Source organism: Caretta caretta, chromosome 10 (genome assembly GCF_965140235.1).
Source record: "Caretta caretta isolate rCarCar2 chromosome 10, rCarCar1.hap1, whole genome shotgun sequence".
NCBI lineage: Eukaryota > Metazoa > Chordata > Testudines > Cheloniidae > Caretta > Caretta caretta.
The window spans coordinates 74,740,648-74,763,958 of NC_134215.1; positions in this window are offsets into that span (position 1 = coordinate 74,740,648).

Consider the following 23,311-nt stretch of genomic DNA (forward strand, 5'->3'; position numbering starts at 1 on the left):
TATCCAGAGGTTAGTGCCCAGGGTAGGGAGCCAAGAACACCAAAACTGTTGGTTCTGGCCTGCCAATAATTGTCAACAGACTTTGGGCAAGTCACTTATGCCACTATTTTCAAGTGACCATAAATTTGCATCCCCAGTGTCAGACAAATCTGAAGCACCTAGAATTAGAGCACTCTTCTGAAAATGTTGCCTTAATCTCTCTCTTCCTCACTTTTTCCAAGTATCTAATATTTCAATGAGGGTAAAGGGATCCTTGCATACATAGGCTCTGATTCTCCTCTCACATTGGTGTTAATAAAGAGTAATTCCACTGAAGTCAGTGGCATTACACAAGGGTGAAACTGTTATGAATGAGAGAAGAATCAAGCACATAGTGTGTAATTAAATTAATTTGTAAAGTTCTGTGGGATAATAGTCTCCATATAAATGCAAAGTTAAAGCTAATTTACAAATACAAGAACCATAAATAAGGAAAGTGTCACCAATAGACATTGAATTTTATGGTTCCTGGTGCAAACTGATCTTCTGGAAAGGTTAGGACGGAATCTTCCTCCAGTAAAGCATCACACAGTGGGCTCAATTAGTTTTCTTTTGGAAGCACTGACTGTTAGCCACTGTCAGATATAAGGTGTTGGACTGACTGAGCTGATGGTACTAGTCTGTTTTACAATTCCCATATAACATAAGGAGTAAAGATGAGCCTGAGCCAAAATTCTGCATCCCATCACCTCCAAACCTTTGAGCAGTTCATATCTGGATTTACCTTTGTGGCTTACAATCATCTCTCACCAGCAGTGACTTTTGTCTAAGCTAGAGAGTGGCTTCTATCCAGTTCCAACACTCCAACAGAGATTCTACTTCACATATTGATAGGTGTGAGGTCTATTTAACTTTTGAAAAGCTACTTCTTTTTCATCCCTGAGTACCTGTTATTTTTTGTACCATTGAATATGTATGAAAGGGGAGGGTCACAAGGGAGAGAAGTAAAATGGCCCTTCCATTCCATCTATTCCCCTTCGCCACAGTTTCAGATGTACCCCTGCTTCTCCTGCTAGTGTTGCCACCACTGGCAGCTTGGGGGGAAGTTGACTAATTCTTCTCTTTCAACGTTCAGACTTCCGTAAGTGGTGGTTCTCTAGAGGCTGAGTTGTCTGGCACACCGCCATAGACTGAAAACTGGGGTTGCTCTAAAGTCACAGTACAATCATGCACTGTCTACTGCCTGCTCCTCCAGAGTGCTGTGAGATCTTAAAAAGACTCTTCCAGTTTTGTCTAAGAGACAATCAGATCATTGGAGCAACAGCCAAGGGGACTGGCTGAGGTGGAAAGTAAACCAGATGACCTATCTGCCACGTCAGCTAGTAGACCTTTGTGCTAAAGTGCAAGAGTGAGGTGGGAAGAAAAAGTTGGTTTGGGAGTGAAGGCAATAATAGGCCAAAGAACTGATGCTGTCAGGTGCCTCAGAAGTGGAACTGTTAACTTAGATTATCTGTGTGTCTTACTGCTATGGTCCTGAACCATCCAGGCTCTCTTGGAATCTTTCAGAGGTTCTCCCTTGCTCTCTCAGATTCCATCTGATTATGGGTACACCTCAAGAAGTTCAGAGTTAAAAACATTGTGAGAACATCGTTTCTTTGGTCTCACCTGTCTGTAAGAAATGAGTGCACAGCAGCATGCCCCAGTCACAACTTCAGCATCATTTTGGACTTTTCATCCTCCGAGCCCAAATTTTTTCACAAAGTTGGATATGGTGAAGATCCTCATTTTGCAGATGCAAAGATAGAGTTAATAAGTGATTTGCCTAAGATCACCTAGTGTGCCAATAGCAGAGCTGGGAGATAGACAAAGTTCTCTTTGCTCATGCTCTATCCACTTCTCTCACACTGCCTCTCTGGAAAATAACATAATATAAAATAACCTAACATTAAGCATTAAAGCACCCTAACCAGTATCTTCTACAATTTTAGTACCAACTTTACCTTTTACTTACCTCTTAACACTTGCATTAAGCCTAAGTTTTCAAAAAAAGACCAGTGATTTTGGATGATTCCATTTCTGTCTGGTCAAATTAAAACATCTTAAAAGGGCTTCATATGCAGTGGGTAGTTGACCAATAGTTTCTAAAAATTAGATCTCTTTAAACTATATCAAGCATCCAAAAATGGAGGCACTCAAAATCACTCATCACTCTTGAAGATTTAGGCCTAGTTCATCTAGGTACAGCTCTCTCTCTGTCGATAATTTAATCACAACAGTATCTAGGCCTTAGACTCTACAGCCTGGTGACCAGGGCACCTGTCGTTAGAATGGCGGTGGTCATGTCAGGCCTTATATTATTATAACATCTCCGTTGGAATGCTCCTTTCTGGTTACCACAGTGTCCCCTGCTACTATAAACATAGGGAATATTGAGTAGGGAGATTATATTATCTGTGTATTTAGCACTGGTTGAATTGCTACTGGACTACAGTGTCTGGCTCTGGTATCCACAATTCAAGAAGGATGTTGATAAATTAAAAAGGGTTCAGAGAAAAGCAATGAGAATGATGAAAGAATTAGAAAACCACTTTTATAGTAAAGACTCAAACAGCTTACTCTGTTTAATTTAACGAAGAGAAGATTAAGAGGTCACTTGATCACAGTCTATAAGTACCTACCTGGGGAACAGAAATTTAACAATAATAGGCTCTTCTAGCAAAGGTAGACTGAGATCCAATGGCTGGAAGTTGCAGCTAGACAAATTCAAGCTAGAAAGAACATGCACATTTTTTAACAGTGAGAGTAATTAACCGCTGGAAAAATTTACCAACAGCCATGGTGGATTTACCATCACTACTGGACAATTTAAATCAAGGTTGGATGTTTTTCCAAAAGATATGCTCTAGTTCAACAGGAATTAATTCATGGAACCCTTACAGCTTATGTTAGACAGGAGGTCAGACTAGGTGATCACTATATTTTTGAGCTATGGCCTTATAATCTATGAGTATGGAAGTGGACCCTCCATCCTTGTTCACCTATCTAGAATACCAGAAAGATCTCTCTAATCCCTCCACCAACATATCAGCTGTTTGAAAGCCAAGGAAAGAAAGCAGGGAAATGTGGCTGGCAAAAACTGGAATAAGACCCTTCCCCCCACCCGCAAATGAGCTTGCTAGGACATTAGGTATCACCACATACCATGTTTCCCAGCAATCTCCTGAATGAATGCTTTCCGCCCTGTGACAGAATGTAAACTACTTTAGCCATATTCTCCTCCTGACAGACCTTCTAATTATCTCAGCTGTTTACAGCACTCAGGCCCTCTGCTACCAATTTCTCCATTATTCTGACAGTCAACAAACTAGACCTATTAGAACACAGCACAACTCTTGCCTAAGGCAGGAACTTTGTGAGACCACAAATCGTCTTGGTATTAAAAGTCGGTGCATAAGAACTGCCCTCAGCTTTAGCGCTAAATTGCTAGTTTGGAGACATTCATTGCTATATATTGTATTTTCACTATATTCTGCTTTAATAGACTTTGTGCTGAAGTGTGTAAGAAGTGTTTTAAAGCCTGAGGTGGCAAGCAGGCCATTTGTTTCCCCTTTTTATATATTTTTCCATCTTTTTTGTTTGTCGCCTTATATTGTGTGGTTGGTCCACATACATAAAACAAGATAGTGATCACACAACAATATCCAGCTAGTGGAAGGCACAGATTGGCTTTATTAGTAAAAAATAAAACAGTAAGGTTTGGGAATCCAAGATTTATTCTTCTTCTGTTTGCATGGACCTTAGCTTTAAAATGGAATTCCTTCCTCCCTCCCTCCCACCATTTTATTTTGTTATGCAGCAAAACTGCCCTGTTTTGTAAAGCTGACCTTCAGATATCCCATCCAGAAAGAAAGAAAGAAAGAAAGAAAGAAAGAAAGAAAGAAAGAAAGAAAGAAAGAAAGAAAGAAAAGCTTTTTATTAATACATTGCATGCACTAGTTTAAGCAATGTTTATTCAGGGATCTCAAAGCACTTTAGAAACCCTTATTTATTAATTAGACCACACAACCTTCCATAAAGTATTACATGTTGACCTCAGCTGCGAAATGTGGATTCAGATCCAAACTTCTCCTAGTTTGGGTTTGTCCATAGCCAGGGTTTTGATTGCCTAAATGCAAACACGCCATTTGATTCATTCAGAAACGGAGCTGAAGTTTGAATCAAGATTCAAACTTTTCCTATGTTCAAGGAGTATATATTCATTGTTCTCCTCTTTAAAATGTTTCAGTGATCCAGTCAGGGCTTAAAAACAATACCATGTGTCTTGGACAACCCACTACTCAACACAAAATCAAGCAAACAATAGTGAATAATCCAAGCAAACAACTGACAGCCTACAGTCTAAAAATTATTTGGTGAAGTTATTCAGTGAATCCTTGCACCCTTATGAATACATGTGTAGAAAATCATAATCAGTCTACAAACAATTTGCTAAATATAAAAAGGGCTACATTTCTAAAAAATGTTATGTGTAAGTTAGACAAGCTCTGTTACATATAGCATTTATATAAATATTAAATATATATATACAGTGTACACATCCATTGTTAGCTAGGCAGATACAGTGGGGAAAAAGTGAGCTTTGTTTGAACTGTTACCCCAGCATGGTGGAATGCTGGAATATAAAATGCCATGCTATATTAGATTCTGCTGAATTTAAATTCTTCCTCTGCGGCATTTATAGTGAAATAAAATATTTTCCATTGAAGACTCTTTGAAAAGTGACATTGCTTTCAGTACAACTTTCCTTAGGACAGCTTCCAGTTCCTGCAGACAGAGTGAATTGTTGCATAGTCCATCACAAGAGAGATTTTATACTGTACATCCATACACTGTAACAACAGAAAAAAATGCATCCGATGAAGTGAGCTGTAGCTCACGAAAGCTTATGCTCAAATAAATTTGTTAGTCTCTTAGGTGCCACAAGTCCTCCTTTTCTTTTTGAGAAAAAAAAGTGTAAGCCCAAGACTTTATGGATAAAAGATTATTGCATTCCTGAGAGAACAATGGCAGCCTTGCGGCATGTCTAACCCAGTGGCTGGCCACAGAAAGTTCAAAATATTCATAAATCTTCAGTACTTCTAAACACACATTCATTCGCCAGCTCCAAAATGGAATGATTCAGTGTTGTATGGCAGTATTGCATTTCATAATACATTTGTCCTAAGATTCACATTTGTTTGAGCTAACTTCCGCTGTGACTTATTAAAATAAATAACCATGCCATTGGGCCAAATTTTGATCTCACTCACATTGATGTATGTCCAGATAATGCCAATGGTTTAACTCTGGATTTAACCAGTGTTGTTGAGATTGAAGTTTGGTCTATTGATTTCTGCAGGGTTGCACGTAGTGCCAATTAGGGCAGACTACAGCCATTTGTCATCATTTACTAGTTTGTTTCCAAAATGTGATTTCCAGTCCAGACCTAGGGCATATCACTGGGTACTTTAGGCCCTGATCCAAAGCACACCTGAAGTTAACAGAAACCTTTCCATCAATTTCACTCCTTTGGATCAAGCTGTCAGAGAGGAGTACCTAGGATTACAGCCCTTTCGCTACTTCTTCATGGCACAGAAGGCAAATGACTATAATATTTACTGTCTCAGTAACTCAAAGGTTTTTTTTTTTCTATTAGCTAGAATAACGTGTGATTGTTTAGCACCACCATCAATGGAAAAGAAATACAAATATGAAGTGGGAAAGTCAGAACTCCTTGGTTTTTTAATTGGTATCACATCAATGAACCTTTTATAGGATCATTTAACCCAAGTGCAAGGAAAATTGATAGTCATTATTTTTAAATGACCTGTTTTCAATGAGTAATAGTAGATTATAGATCAGACCTGAGAATACAGAAAAAAAGTCATTCTGATTTTCAAACAAAATCATGTTGATGGTGTCTGCATGCCTTTTTGTGTTTGGTCTTCATGAATATTCTAATGAATGAATTTACTGGTAGCAATTTTCAGAGAGAGAGTCTATTTTAAGCAACTACTGCATAGTAAACATCAAAAATACTCACAAGTATTTGTACCATAAACCTAACTCTAAGAGTTAAGCTCATCCAATCGGGAAACATAAAAATACCGATATCATGTGAGCGAGGTGGATGATCACTGCACTCCACATACTGAATGCTGAACGCTTTCAATGAACTTGTCAAGAACAGACTATGTGCCCAGAATTGTTCCCAGAAATATCCCAGCAACTAATTTAAAAATCTTTGAAAAAAATGAAATTTATTTACAGAGAATTCAAGGACAAAAAAAGACATGACATTTATCAAATGAATTATTCATCACAAATTAATTGCTCAGTTTTACAAAATAAAAAGCCAGATTTTAGGGTGTGCCTGGGGACTAAAGGACAGATTTGGCTTTCCATTGTCCCTACGATCCTGATGTGCTCCACCACAAATTAGAGCAATTTAGGCTACTCTAATCTATACTAGCTGTAACGGCCCCTAAGCATTGATCCACTGGCCCAAGATCACTGGAGTACAGCATGCTACATTGGGGTAGGGTGGGAGTGGCAGAAACAGGTGACATAGAGACAGTCCAAGTAGCTTTATTCCACCTGAGCTTTTCACAATACAGGAGAATGCCCCAGCTAGATGTTTAAAACAGCTGTCCTTGCCCTTCGAGTACCTTGAGCAGTGCAAAAGGCATGGTGCGGATCCTAAGATGTATCCCAGATACACTGTGATCTTTTCATCTCTCACAGAATTAACCAAAGTTTGGGTGAGAAACCTTGAAGGATCTGCCCAATTTCTCCACAATATGGTTTGGTGATTCAAGAGGTAGCATAACTTCCTCTGAAACCTTGCCTACAATCCAGCATTGGTGGTATGATAGTGCTGGAGGTACCATCATTTAGGATGAGATATAAAAACAAAGCCCTCAGCGTCTGTCATTAAAAAAAAACAAGGACACTTTTCACAAGGCCAAAATGTGAAACCCACTGTCCCAGCCAAGAACCAACTCAAATAATTCATACTTCACCTATACAAAATCCACCCTGAAATTCAGCGGGAGAACATCCTAATTCTTCTCCACTTTTGTTCTAAAGTGTTGAGCTGGGGTTTCAGATCTGGGACTTTTAGTCTGGGCCAGGGGTAGGCAACCTCTGGCATGCGTGCCAAAGGCAGGAAGCAAGCTGATTTTCGGTAGCACTCACACTGCCCAGGTCCTGGCCACCAGTCCAGGGGGCTCTGCATTTTACTTTAATTTTAAATGAAGCTTCTTAAATATTTTAAAAACCTTATTTACTCTACATACAACAATAGTTTAATTATATATTATAGACTTATAGAACAAGACCTTTTAAAAATGTTAAAATATATTACTGGCATGTGAAACCTTAAATTAGAGGGAATAAACGAAGACTCAGCACACCACTTCTGAAAGGTTGCTGACCTCTGGTCTGGGCCATGTCTAGCTCTTAAAGTATCCCTACCAAGACAATGAGATAGGCTTAATTTCACACCAGCCTCAGACAAAAATATAACCATTTTGTACCACAGGAGGCTGGGAGCAGCAGCCTGTGGAATTAGGGAGCTCGGTTCCTAGTAATTTCACCAGCTTCATTAAAACAATCAGAATGTGGAGATGAGAGGCACCCTAGGTAAAGATGTAATATTATGAAAGCTGGGACATTGCATATGTATGTACAATGGGGAAAATCTTGTTGGGATGATGTCTGAAAGCAGCCCAAGAGCAGCCTGGGAAAAGGAGATGGAGAATATCCTGTGACAAAGGGGAGTAGCAGGTTAGGAGTCAGAGAGACCAAAAAAAAAAAAAGAGCAGGTGAGGATCAGAAAGACAGAAAGAAGAGACAGCAGCACTGGGAGAAGACATGAGAAATTAGATTAGACTCTAAGAGCTCTCAGGAGAGCAAGGGGAAAAAGGCAGAAATTAGAACAGGAGCTAAGAGTCAAACAGAAAAGGCAATAATAACTTAAGGAGGAGAGAGAACAACTGCAAGAAGCGACAAAGAGAAGTGCAGGGGAAAAAGAACAGGAGATAAATATGAGATGGCATAAAAGGGCCCTGACCTCAGGTTTGTAAAGGTGACGTGCTCTCTGCTGTGAGACAAAAGAAACACTTTGCATTTTTTGAAATGGCCATGAAGAAAGTAGTGGGCTACATCTCAAGAATCAATAACACATTTTATGCCTGCTGCACCCTTCACAAAGAACCAAGACAACATTGATTCAAGTAAGTAAGAATTTCATTGAAAATTGACCTTTGATTGCTTAGCTGAGACAGACAGGATTTTACAAGCTCCTTGGTGGTCAGCCTAGGACAGGTGTCATTTTCAAGACCTGGTTTTAAAGTTTGTAGCTTCGTTCCTGGTCACTAGAGCACGAGGAGAGCAAAGGGATATTCCACCTTCATGTTCAGGATAAGGTGGTGCTATGTAGGGTGAGTCTGAGGATGTTCTTCTGGGTCTCTGTTCTGTGTATAGCACTTTGTGGTCAGCAGTTTGGAAATCTTGCTTTCGGACTGGACTACAGTTTGGGGAAGTTTAATGGTTATTACAAGAGAAAAATAAAACCCTGTGCTGATTTTTAAAGGTCATCTTCATGATCAGTTGCACCACTATCATAGCTGGAATTTATTGGTGAGGCAAGGGGTGCATCTTCTTGTACCATAGTGCCTGACTAATCCAATACTATTTAACTTCTCCTGATGCTTCTCTCCCAATGCCAGGCACAGTTTCCTCCATTGGATAACCAAAGGGGAGTTTTTTTGAGATTTGAGTCTTCCCCCACCCACTTCTATTTCCCTGCCCAAAACCCTTCCTCTGGAAGCAGATTTCCTATTCGTTCTTCCAGCAGACCCTGATGCCTAGCAGTACCCGGATATCCAGAGCGATGAGGTAGAAGCTACTGCCAACTATAGCTGGTTGGGAATTTTTGTCAGAACACAATTCTGAGGGAAAATGCAGTTTCCATAAATTGAAATTTTCTGTGGGAAAATCTTGACTTTGATGAAAATTTTCAATTTTCTGATGGGGAAATCTAAATGAAATATTTAATGTTGAATCAGTTCACCCTGAATTCGAACATTTCATTTTTTGAAATTACCTGACATATTTTGCATCAGTTCAACAGGGCATTAAACTGAATTTCCCTAACATCCCATTGCATTGTAAGAGTTGTATTTTGGACATCCATTCTCACCTGAAGGACTATATCTTCCCATAATGTAATGCCGATTTCCCTCTGACTCAGCTGTGTGGTGCATCATGGGAGTCACATGACTCTGAGTGTGTTATTGGAGATGTAGTCAAGCCAGGGATCCTGGCGCATAAAGGAGAATGAGGATTCAGGCTCCTGAACTACAACTCCCATGAGGTCTTGCTCCTTTATGGGACAATGCAGTGTCATATTGAACTGGCTCAAAATGAAATGTTTCAGGTAAGTTCTATAAACTCAAAACAGTTGTGAGATCAGAAATGTCAAAATGTTTTCTCTCCATTTAAAAAAGTTGAAATGAAATGTTTTGACATTTCCAAATTAAAAATTTACTGGTTTTCAGGACTGTGATAAATTAAACCTGAAATTCAGGCTCAGTTTCTCAAAATGCTTGTAGACCTGCTGGTGACCTTGGGCCTAAGTTCATGAGAACATGATGGCCCCGTCTCAAGTGAACCTAGTCCAAGTTGGGAAGTAGGTAAATCTTGGCTCTTTCAAGTTAAGCTGTGAATTTTGGGGGTTTCACACAAGATTCAAAGCAAGGCTCAGGAAGTGTGAAGCCTGGTGAGCTGAAATAAATAAAAAACATTTGATAAGGTTGACAGCACTTCTTAGGAACCAAATCCAGGCTGTTACAATCCTTCACGGGCAGAGCGAGGGTCATGAGCGAATCTGACATAGGGTAATATATTACTATGGCTGATCTGTAATACAAAACAGATGTCAATTTCCATGTAGCATAGCAGGGGCCAGATTCACCTAGTTGGCACATGGAAGTCTGGTGGGAAGATTCACCCCAGTTGGATGGCAGACAGTGCTTCCACAGCTGTCTTCCCTCGGGGCTATGCAAAACCAGCAGTGTTTCAGTTTCCAGTGAGGGTTTCCACAGGAGATCCATGAGGAGAGGCTGTCAAAAGGGTGCAATGAACCCAGCCACAGAACCCCCTCTTCCCCTCAGCCAGCACCAACCATTTTAGGGGCATCTCCTGTGGCCTGATGGTAAAATGAAAACTGTGGTCTTCTTACATCACAGCAACCTGCCCACAGTAAAAACTTTCCTCCACTAGGGATGCTACATCTTAGAACTTTAAAGCTCTACCTCTCCAGCAGGAAGGAGAGGGGAGTCTTTTTTGTTTTACAGGGACTCAGTATTATTAAATAGAATTCACACTGCAGAGCAGGAAATCTCCTGTATGTCAGGCAGAATCTTAAGCTCCAGGATTTTGTCCTATTTTATGTTGGCTAACAGGGTGAATTTAGCCTAGGATATTTATTTATATATTTATTATTACATAATTCTCTTGTACGTGCATGTCCTCTAGATCCTTCCACTATCCACACACACGAATATGTTTGCTTTTATTTTCTGTGTCCACCCTGTGCCTGATAGACGTGCATCTTCATTGATCCAGCAGCTAATGCACAATAAAGGTGCTCAGATACCCCATGCCACAGAAGAATAGAATAGAATAGAATAGAATACATATTTTTTCTGTATTAGCCAAGCCATTATTGTTTTCTCAGTGATAAGACAATGCCCTTGCTACAGTGTTTTAGAACCTGAGGACTATTCAGCAAACATTCAGTGGCTTTTACAAATGGACTGAAATGTCAAGTCAGCTCACTGGAATGCAGTTTGAGCACATTCACAGAAATGAATGCATGGTTGAGTTTATTGTTCACTAAACAGTTTACATACAGTCAAGGAACAGTTACAGCAGCACTTCGCAAATAATTTCAATTGGATGAGGAAGACTGTCTGCAGTGCAAAAAGCAGTGCAAATAACTTGCCAGGCCAATAAAATGGTTGGCAAACCAATTCTTTGTGTGTTTGTGTCTGAGAGAGAGAGTGTGTGCAATGTTTTCTATATATGGTCTGCAAATAATGAAACAAAATGCAATTGCAATTTGTCATGAATATAAGCTTCTGATGAAAAGTACTCATAACGTTTCTGCCTTGCCTCAGAGAAGAAGCTAATACAAACATGGAGAAAGTGGTATGACCCATTGAGCTGACATTAAAAGCTTTAAATTGAATTACATTGGGAGAAACCTTTAAAAATTGTCTTGGGAGGGGAAAAAATCATGACTGGGCATAACAGATGTATGAAATTAAGAGCATTTAGGAAACATTATCTTTGCTGTATGATGGGAAATGTTTTTAATTGCACTTACAGGGTGCCTTTAAGACAAGTTGTTTTTATTTAAGGAATGTTTATACGTAAAGAGAGAGAGACTAAATTGGAGCAATATTTGTATATTTTTGCAACAACCAAACAGTTTATCTGTTTTTATTGTTCAGTGATTTATACAAGTCATCAGATTGTAAAGGAAAAGGTAGTGAATCTATATGACTTGGATTAAGAGAATGAATTCTATTGGCTAAGGAGGCTCCTGTACTATGTTGATGAATGAAATATTCCATAACTCTTGGTTGAATTTGTATCTCAAAACACAACTGAGCTTTGTAGATTCTCCTGGTACATCTGTCACGTTACTGCTGTTTCTCTGGTTAATGGAAGCTCTTTAAATCAAATAATTGAGATGCAATAGGAAGTACTGGACATGGGTCTGAGATTTATTGATTATGTCTGCACTGCATTGGTGTCTCAACCAGTCCAGTCCAGCATGCACTGGGACCTAGGTAAAAACTGGGATAGATTTTCTTGGAACAGTCTGTTGGGCATTGCGAAGTCTTGGTCAGGGATTTAGGGCCTGTTTCAACTCCTACAAGTAAACAGAAAGTCTCCCATTGACTTTAAAGTGAGTTGAAGCAAGCCCCTAAAGAGAGTAATGCGTGGACCTTACAATTATTTTCTGATATATTCTGCAAGGTTTGCAAATGAATCAATGTTAACAGACAAGACTCTTCAGCACACAGCATTATTTTTAATTTTTGTGCACCTCTCATAATTCTAAGACTGAACTATTGTTACCACGTCAATATCTCAGATGTGTAACGTTCTGATTGTTATTTCTGGATATTTCTGGATCTCATCAACCATTTTTCCCCCCAGACTGTCTCCTGATTGTCCAAGGCTTCCACCTCAGACATTAAAATGAGACTTAGTATAGGCATTATTGGATTCTCACCAGCTCTTGCCCTGCCTTCTTTCCCCAGCAAGGTCAATAAAGATGAATCAAAACACAATCTAAATCCTATAAGGGACTGAGGCAAAGCTCACTGAAATCAGCGGGAGTCTTTTAATTGATCTCATCGGGCTCTGCATCAGGGTTCACGGTCAAGGTTCCATTTGGAAATTCCAAACCTTCAATGTATGAATGGACTTGACATTTTCTGAACTGGTTTTTGCCTATGTCTAGTTGGGAACTCTGCAATTTGGGTTCTTAAGTGTTCCTGTGCTTTATGGTATGGGCTATAAAAGGGAATGGTGGCAATATATATCTGAGAAGTTGGAATAGTCATCTCTAGTAGACTTTTTTTTTCCAAAGGACCAATAGGGAAGGTCTAGCTACATGGCCACAGCCATTTAAATTAGCTAAATTTAATTCACAAATTAAATTAGCTAAATTTAATTCACAATTTAAAATTCACAATTGTGAATGACCTTGAACAAGAGAATTTGGAGGAAAAAATAAACCTTTTATCGGTTCTTTTTATCCATTTTGCATCAAATTTTCATGTCACTCTGAATTTTTTGGTCACGTCTAGATGACAATCACACTCTTCATGGGGATCCTCACAGGCCTCTCTTTTTGGTCTATTCCACTTCTCAGTCTACTTCCCTTTTTTTGCGTGGTCTCAACTACTCACATGGCTTCAGCTACCATCTCTGCACAGTAGAGAGATAAATCTACATTTCCATTTCTGATTTGTCATCTATCCACACGTTCATCACAGCTTGTCTCTCTGATATTGCTTCCTGAATGTGTCATTGGCATTTATACTTATCATTGTCCAAAATCAAACTACTTATATTTACTCCAGAACTTTCCAGCCACCCCATTATCAGTCACTGTTGACCACACTACCATCGTCTCTGCCTATCAGGCTTATAACTTTGAGAGGGGATGGGAAAGGAGGATGTCTCCTTTCACTCTTCTCACTCCCTTGTTCTCCATATCTAAGAATTGTCTAAAGCTTGCACTTCTTCCTCCTTTATATTGCTAAGATCTTTTCTCTTCTTTCCATCATTACAGCTAAGATTCTCATCCAGTACATTAATATCTCCTTTCTTGATTGCTACAGTCTCATCCACTCTGCCCCCTGGACACCTATCTCGAGCAGCTGCAGTCCATTCAAACCACAAATGCTAAGATCATCCTCCCGGCTCATCACTCTAAACATGTCACCATTCTTCTCTGAATCCATCCTCTACCTCCTGCCTTTTACATCATCTCACATTCAAGCTTCTTGTCCTTATTTTCCAGGCTCTTCATAGCTCAACATTTCCTTATATCTACTTTTGTCTCTTATTGTGTTGCCCACTTTGCACCACCAATGACATAAGCTCCCACCAGTGATGTTAGCTCCCACCAACGTTAGCTCCAACCACCATTTTTCATCCATGCTGCCCCTTATGCACAGAATGTCCTCCCTGAATTAATCCATAAAGTAACTACCCTCTCCTTAAAATAATTCATAAAGCGTAATCCTTTTGTGATGACCCCACAAACCTAGACAACCAGTTATGGCTGAATTGTGCAATAGGTGTGGACAGCTCTTATTTTACACACACTCACACACACACACACCCCCTTCATTTGAGATTATTTGGAACCATAAAGTTGTGCAATAGCTAATGCATGTGATCTTTTAACTTTTACCCTGGTCCACCCTCTTGTTATCCATCACACTAATTTGAAGTCTGTGTCTCAAATTAAATTGTAAACTCTTTGGGGCATGGACTATGTCTTCATATTGTTTGTATCTACCAAATTGAGGATTGATTTTGATTGGTCTATTGGGTGTCACTATTGGTCTATTGTAATAGGAATATTAAATAATCCTAAAAATATTAATTCACCAGAAAGACAACAATACTTATTACTTGCATAGCATTTTGGATGTTCAAAATATTGTACAAACGTTAAATAATCCACCCAATGTCCTTGTAAATTGGGTAGTATCCCCATTTTACAGATGGAGAAAATCTGGCAGAAAACTGAAGTGATTCATCAGTAGCAGAGAAAGAACTAGAAAGGATTAAAACTGATGTATTTCTCATTTCCAGACCAAAAAGGGGAACTGGAAAATGCCAGAGGATACCATAGATCATGGCAATTAGATATATATTCAGAGCTTGTCTACACAGGGGCATCCAGGGAAATTAATCCAAATTAACGAAAGATGTGAATTTGAAGTGGATCACTTAAACCATAATAAATCCCTGTGTGAATGCTATTATTCAGAATAAAAGGGGGCCTTAATTCAGTTTATTTTAATTCACTTTGGAAATTAATTAAACTATACCAAATTTAGGCCACTTTAATTCTGAATGGGGAGTTTAACGAGGTTTACTAATCCACTTCAAATTTACACCTTTTAGTTTATTCAGATTAATTTCCCTGGATGTCTCTGGGTAGACACACACACATACACCTTACTACCTTAGATCTTACCTGGAAATGCAATGAACTATTTCTCTGTAGGACATGTAAGAAAACATTGTATAATAGTATCAGCACTTACCAAGCCCTTTAATAGTGAAGACTGACAAGAACTAGATGATTATTTCTGACACAAATATGAGCAGGAAAAGGTTTGTTGTAATGGAAACTTCTGCTAATGGAATAAACATGACCTGAGTTTTCTGACAGATGTCAAGTGGATTGGAGTCCAGGATGAATTAGAGGCATTTAGACTGAATCAAAGGAGAAAACAAATTGTCTAAGTGATAAAAAGAAAAGGAGAACTTGTGGCACCTTAGAGACTAACCAATTTATTTGAACATAAGCTTTCGTGAGCTACAGCTCACTTCATCGGATGCACACTGTGGAAAATACAGAAGATGTTTTTATACACACAAACCATGAAAAAATGGGTGTTTATCACTACAAAAGGTTTTCTCTCCCTCCACCCTACTCTCCTGTTGGTAATAGCTTATCTAAAGCTTATCTATTACCAACAGGAGAGTAGGGTGGGGGAGAGAAAACCTTTTGTAGTGATAAACACCCATTTTTTCATGGTTTGTGTGTATAAAAACATCTTCTGTATTTTCCACAGTATGCATCCGATGAAGTGAGCTGTAGCTCATGAAAGCTTATGCTCAAATAAATATGAGCTTATGCTCAAATAAATTGGTTAGTCTCTAAGGTGCCACAAGTCCTCCTTTTCTTTTTGCGAATACAGACTAACACGGCTGTTACTCTGAAACCTGTCTAAGTGATATAACCTCTCATGGTTTTCTATATTTATTTTTTTGTCACCAGTGGTAGAAAGTGAGAACTTTCCCACCACTCTACAAAGAGCTAGACCTCCAAGGTCTAGTGCCTTGGTATTTTAAAGGCTTCACCTCCAATTCAAGAATAATAGAAGCACAGAAATGTAGGACTGGAAGGACCTCGAGAAGTCAAGTCCAGCCCCCTGTGCTGCAGCAGGACCAAGTAAACCTAAACCATGCCTGACAGGTGTTTGTCCAACTTGTTTGTAAAAGTTTCCAATGATGAGGACTCCATTACCTCCCTTGGAAGCCTATTCCAGCTCTTAACTACCCTTATAGTTAGACATTTTTTCCTAATATCTAACAATCTTCCTTGCCACATACTAAGCCCATTACTTCTTGTCCTACTTTCAGTGTACATGGACAACAGTTGATCACCATTCTCTTTATAACAGGCTTTGACATATTGGAAAAGTGTGTTCTTCCCTCAGTCTTCTTTTCTCAAGGCTAAACAAGGCCAGTTTTCTTATTCTTTACTCATAGATCAGGTTTTCTAAACCTTTTATCATTTTTGTTGCTCTCTTCTGGACTCCTTCGAATTTTTCCACATCTTTCCTAAGTTACTAGAACTGGGGTCTCACCAGTGCCAACTATAGTGGGAAAATTACCTCCTGTGTCTTTCATACAACAATCCTGTTAATATATTCCTGAATAATAGTAGCATTTGTTGCAGCTGTATCGCACTGATGACTCATATTCAGTTTATGGTCCACTATAACACCCAGATCCTTTTCAGCAGTACTATCACCTAACCAGTTATTCCCCATGTTGGGCATTTGATTTTTCCTTCCTACATGAGGTACTTTGCACTTGTCTTTCTTGAATTTCATCTTGTGGAATTCAGACCAATTCTCCAATTTGTCAAGGTCATTTTTAATTTTAAACCTGTCCTCCAAAGTGCTTGCAAGCCCTCCCAGCTTGTTGTCATCTGTATACACTCTACTTCATTAGCCAAGTCATTAATGAAAATATTGAACAGTACCAGACCCAGGACTGACTCCTGTGGGACCCCACTGGAGAGGCACTCCCAATTTGATGACATAGAATCATAGACTATCAGGGTTGGAAGGGACCTCAGGAGGTCATCTAGTCCAACCCCCTGCTCAAAGCAGGACCAATCCCCCATTTTTGTCCCAGATCCCTAAATGGCTCCCTCAAGGATTGAACTCACAAGCCTGGGTTTAGCAGGCCAATGCTCAAACCACGGAGCTATCCCTCCCCCAATAGCCAACCATTGATAACTACTCTTTGAGTTCCTTTTTGAGAAGAGGAATAAATCATCAAAAAGAAGTGATATAAGCTGATCTGGGAATCAGGATTCTTCCTCTATGTTCATGGGACTTCTCTTGTGGAGGTGGGGGCTCTTTTGTTTCTTTCTGAGAGAGGATGTTGAGTTATATCATCCACATGAAGAAAGAATATGTAAGGCCAGAAAAACAGATGCCAGAGGATCCAGTGAAGTTCATGGGTATATTAAACATCAAAGAATGATATTCTGTGGACATCAGTGTTGATTTCAAAAGAAGTAATGGGATGAATTTAAGCAAATTAAAATGTAGGCTGAATCTCAGGAAAAAAAGAAGCCTAACAGTGAGATGTGTTATAGATGGCATTACAATACCCCTGTAAAATAAGCATTGTTATCCCCATTCTTCAGTTTGGAAAATGAGGCACAGAGAAATTAAGTGGATTGTACTAGACCTATCAGCAAATCACAGTTTCAAGGGAGGGATCAGAACTCAGGAGTTCTGGATTCTCTGTCCCATGTTCAGTCCATTAAATCCCACTCTCTCTACTTCCAGCACAATGAGTGATTCTCCAGTTCTTCTGATCAGATTCCTTCTGCTTTTATGACTCCATCCTGCTGCCATTCAAATGGGTGGCAAAATCCACAATAATTCCAGTGATCAGACCCTTAGTGAGGTGCTGACATACACTTCTCTGGCATGCAGATTAGAGCTGGCTATTGAAATATAGGGGAATGGATGGTTAGTGAAGTACAGAGATATTTGTAGTAGAGGGCTCAGAGGAAGCAGCTTACTTCGTTTCCCTGAAAATTAGTATCATTGCTGAAATGCAGCCAGAAGATGTTTCTTTTGCTGTTTCCCCAACTCTCCTCTACACACACGCACACACTGATTTGTCATTGGGAAACAGGTAGTGCAGTAAATGATTTGATATTGTTTCCTTTTAAAGTAGAAATCACCCACTCCCTGTGGATAAGTTTCTTACTAGTGCTGAGAGCTGCCAGCTACTTAACTCAAAAACCACTGAGGTTTGTCAGCCATGTGCATATTCTGGGTAAAATCAAAGATTACCCTGGAACCCCTATGTACAAATTATAGTTACCATTAAAATCATCATCACAGTATTTGAGGTTAGTAAAACATATTGCTTGGGCTATAAAACATTCTAAACTAGTATCCCAAATGTCTTGCCTCAAGCAAACACTTAAATTAAAGTTTCAGACAGCTGGCACTGGAATCAGAATAACAGTTTTGCACAAAGGGATTGGCTAAACATTATTATTGTTTTCATAATTTATCGTCAATGTGCATTATTGTGCCTTGATCCATCTATTGTATTTGGGCTTGATTCCTTTTGCTTTTCAACAGGTGACTATTTCACAGTGGATGCAATCCTAATTGATCTCCTGCTCTTGAATAATCTAATCCCTAATTAGCAGAGTCTGAATGCCGAGAAAGGCAGCATTATGTGCTTTAATTAATTTCCATAATCTGGAATTTTTGTTTGCCAGCTTCATAAGAGCTTTTGGTTTTCAGGGACAGGGTAATGTTAACAATGTCTGCATATTCATTGTAAAATGAGATTGTATTTTAGAGTTAAGATTGATACAGTCTGATTGCAACACACAACCGACAGGCTTGAGATCCCCCTGTAGTTAGCAGTTGGTCATCCTAAAACACAAGACTATTGACAGTGATGTCATCCAAATTACTGTAGCAGGGCTTTACCAGAATTAGAATTGCTCCGTATTCTATACAAAATTACTTTAAAGCAGTGATGAAAAATGATACATGAGAACAACATAAACCACAGGCATGCAACTGGCCGCAACTCTGAAATGTCCTAGACTGGTAGCCCATTTACCCCAAACAGCACCCCAAAACCTTCCTAACAATCTCATGTCCATCTTCCTTGTACTTCTGTGTGTTCTTTTATAATTGTGTTCCTTGTCATCTAACAATAAAGGACTGTGTTTTGGGGGAGAAATGCTGTTTATTAAATTTTGGGGGGAAAGTAATGCAGAAATCATTTGGGGATTTTTCAAGAGGCAAACTTATGCTTTTTAAATTAAAACTTCTGTTTTAAAAAATTTAAACGTTTTGGGATATATCACTTTTTTGCAGTCACTTCAGTTTATTTCTGAAACAAGATGGCATCCATGTTGCATGTTTCAGCATGCTGCTTGGTTTGGGGGACTGGGCATGAGAGGTGGAAGGGGGATCATTTCACATCTGCCCTGCTGCAGGGGTAAAAAGCAACACAGCTGGTTTCCTAGGGCAAATGCCAGGACAGCATCCTTTTCAGCATTGTCACTGAAGGTCCCAAATTGGAGCAGGAATTGGATTTAACCCTGATTAAGCACTGCTAAGAAAAGGGGATCTCAAGCCAGTAGGTTTCCTGAGCTTTATTCGTAACTCTGCCACGGTCTCATTGTGTACCTTAACTAATTTCACTCTATCTCCAGTGGCCTCAGTTTTCCCAAGTATAAAATGGATAGAATAAACAGTACTCCTCTACCTCAAAGGGATTTTGTGTGTATTAATTAATATGTGCAAAAATGCTGTGAGAGCCACTGATAAGAAATATGCCATAGGTCAAATACTATTCTCTCTCTGGGCAATTTAGGAGTAATTCAGTTGAATTCAGTGGAACTATTCTGGATTTGCACATCTGTAACTGAGGGCAGAATTTGGGCCTGTGTATCGAAAGTACTTTTATTATTTTATCAAGAATTAAAACTTTGAGTCATTCTAGAATTTCTGAGAGCCAGAGTAGAGATGAATTGAGTCACACAGGTACTTTTTAAGCTTAGTTATACAGAGATCTGCCAGAGTATTGCTGTCCATACCTAGAGTAAAATAATCCCTGCTCCTCTAACCTCAGGTATCTGTGAAGTAGTGATTGCCAGGGTATCAAATGCCATGGCTTTCCTTTTGAACTGCACAAATGGACTAAGATGAGACCAAACTAATTTTCATTTGTGACCCTAACCAGATCTTGAATGAATACAAGTCTCCAGAGCTGTAAGGTTAGTGCATTAACACTTTACACTAGTTCATATAAAATTGCAGAGACCAGCCAGCATGAGAAAGAAATGTTGAGTATCTAAGAAAATTGCACATATAGATGTTTTGGTTTTGCTCTGTTTTGTTTTTGGACATGTCTCTATTGCTTTCAATCACGGTTTCAGGTTCATGAGCTTGGAGATCTTCAATTACTGGGAATTGCCTGCTAGCTGAATCTTTCACTTCTAAGAAGGATCTTTTTAATATATGATTCCTTCTAATTTATAGGTAAACTTAACCTGATTTTCCCTTTGCAGTAATATATTGCATGGACATTTGTGTGCAACAGACTGATGACACGTACCTTTTAATAAATGGTCCAAATGTTGGATTGCATGCCTTTACAACATACTGTAAGCATAGTGCCTACTGACAAATTAATCTAATTAACAAAGGTGAAGGTTTATAATTGGGGTTAACTAGAATTTAACTGGTCATTGTTCATACCCCCTTTGCATTGTCCCCTAAGTAACTCATTGTGGTAGCCCTCCATGGTCCCTTGACCCCAGCATCAAGCACAGAGATCAACTAGCTTGAAGGAAAAGTAGATACAGTCATATTTCCAAAGCTGTAATGACAGCAGAACTTAATGGTGTGATATTTTCATGCTGTTTGGGAAAGAGACCCTATTTTTTTTTCTTCCTCTTAAGCCCAGAGTATTTTTAAATAGTTCAAGTCCCTGTTGTACTTCACAGTTTGCTATGCAGTTTAAAAAGTAATACATCTTTTCTTAGATGTACCCCAGATTCTGCCTTTTAATAGACATGATAATGAGATTCTGTGTCTTCATTTCCCAGTGTGCAGAGAGCTCAAATAAATCTTTGATTGTTCACAACCCTGGAGAAGGCTCCCAAGCTCTGGAATCTAACGATGTTCCTCTAAGCAGCCATTGTTAACTAAATTTAAGTGTATATTTTCAAAATGATTTTGTACTATCAACACGGTATTTTTATTCCTTTTAATATCTGAATTTGATGTTATTTATGGTGATCTCAGCTAGAGAATGATGACTCATTTATAACAGAATGAAAGTCCTGAGGGGTTTCAGTGCTCTGCAACGTACATCTTGTGGTTCTGGTTTAGAGTGAACTTCTAACAGTGAAGTTATTTTGTGTTTAAAAAAAAAACAAAAAACACTGATCGACTTAATGATACGATCAGGGATGACATCCCCCGCACTAAAGATCAAAGTTTCAAGTTCATTGATTGCAATTGAATTTTCCATGGACATACATGTATAACACAGTATGCCCTAATCTGCTGAGCTCAATGGAGTAACATTACCCAATGTTAATGGGTAATATCAGCACAGATAATGCAAAGGAGGACAGGTAATGAAAGGGTTAAGAGTTTAGGTACTCTGAGATGGAAGCAAACTGGATTCTAAGCATCTTTTGTTTTTTGGACAGCACCTTATACTTTATAAAAAGAGGCTAATAGGGTTTCCTCAATGTCAATCGTTCAATTGAATGGTTATGTATTAAATGCCCAGGTGCTGTGTCTCTTTGGCCACAATAGCATTTTTCATTATGGGCCATATTGCTACCCATTTATTTACATTGGTGAGCAGTCGCACACACCAGTAGTTGATAGGATTGTTCATCTGAGTAACCCCAATGTGAGTAATCTGGCCCTAAATAAATCATCATCACAATAGCTAAAATAACCCGGACAAATGTGCTGTATTCAGAACACAACCATGACAAACAAGTTTGCTTTGGGGTGTTTGTTACAAAATCAGAACTTAGCAAAGGTTCACAGACATGTTACCTACAGTTAGCAAAACGTGTGAGTTGATTTTGGTCTGTTTTAGGTGAATCTGAACTTTTTTAGGGCTCACTGGGCTAGTCTACATTACCGTGCTGCATTGGCGCAGCTGCACCATTATAGCATGTCGGGTGAAGGCGAACTATGCCAATAGGCGGAAGCTATGTTGGCGGGAAAGCATCTCCCGCCGACTTAGCATTGGTGTGGACAGCGCTTAGGTCTATGTAACTTGTGTCGCTCAGAAGGTGGCTTTTTCACACCCCGAGCGGTGTAAATTACATCGACTTAAGCGGTAGTGTAGACAAGCCCTTAGTCAAATCCAGATGAAAAACAGTGGCTTCACCTGGAGTCTTTGAATATATTGGTACCTGGAATCCAAGGCACAGCCCAGATGGCACCTTCCCATGTGAAATAAAACCAGAGAAAATATCCATATGATGCCCACCCCCCTTGATTCCTAATTGTTATTCTGCCCAACTTTAATTCAAATTATTGTATTCAACAAAGAGAAAATAATGATGACTCTTGGTGGGAGAAAAGTCTGATCCAGTTTCACCATTTATTTTAGTGGAATCAGGAGCAGGGCCTTATGCTTTGATGTCAGAGCTTGTTTTAGTCCAGTGCTTCCATCTGTCAAGAAAAGCCCTCCTGTTCATTTCCCTTCCTTCTCATGTTTGTGTACATCAAAACAAATGCCCATGTAATTTCCCAATCCTTGCCAAGAACTGATGCCCATCAAGAAGGCTGTAGAAAAACATCTCTTTTCATTTACTTCCACACCGTAAAAAAAAGCCAGATGATCAACAAAATAGACATCATCAACTTTGAGACTGAGGCCTTTTGGGGAACTATAGCAATAGAGAGACATGGTAAATATAGACCCTTCCTAGGAGTGATATAGATCAGTGAGTTTCATGTTTGAGGAGGGAAGGTAGAGAGGATTCCAGAATGCAGGAGAATTTCTTTTTCCCAAGCTCTGTGCAAATCCCAGTTAGCATCCATATGGGACACTCTACCAAGCCCAAGGCTCTCCAAGGACATCTGGCATAGACTAATAGCCTGCCTTAATTAATTAGCTTCCTCTTCACCTTGACTTCACCTTTCTCCCTTTTCTTCTCTTTCCCCTCCCCTCCTTTTCCCCTTTGAACTGGATCTTTACGAATCATTTCTAGGAATGTTTTCCCAGTCATGTAAGAATTCACTCTTCCCTAAAGATTTTGGTGTGCACTACATGAAAACTTCAGAGTTCGTCCAGAAATTTTTATATATACCTACAACCAAAAATACAGCTAGAATGTGATGTTTTCATGAGAGTGCTATATTATTGGTATTTGATTCTCGCTTGAAACAGAGAAGGCAGGATCCTCAGCTGGTCTCCGATTGTCTTCAATTATGCAAACTGAGGATCAGAGTGAATTGTGTGAGAATAACTGCAGAAAAAGAAGAATTTGAGGTGAGTTTTGTAATGCATTCCTGTTGAGTGTTCTTATTTCTAGAGACACAATTGTTTGACCTTTTAGGTAGGAATAAAGGGCCATAGCTTCATCAGATGTACATCATCATAGCCCCACTAAAGGCAATAGATCTTT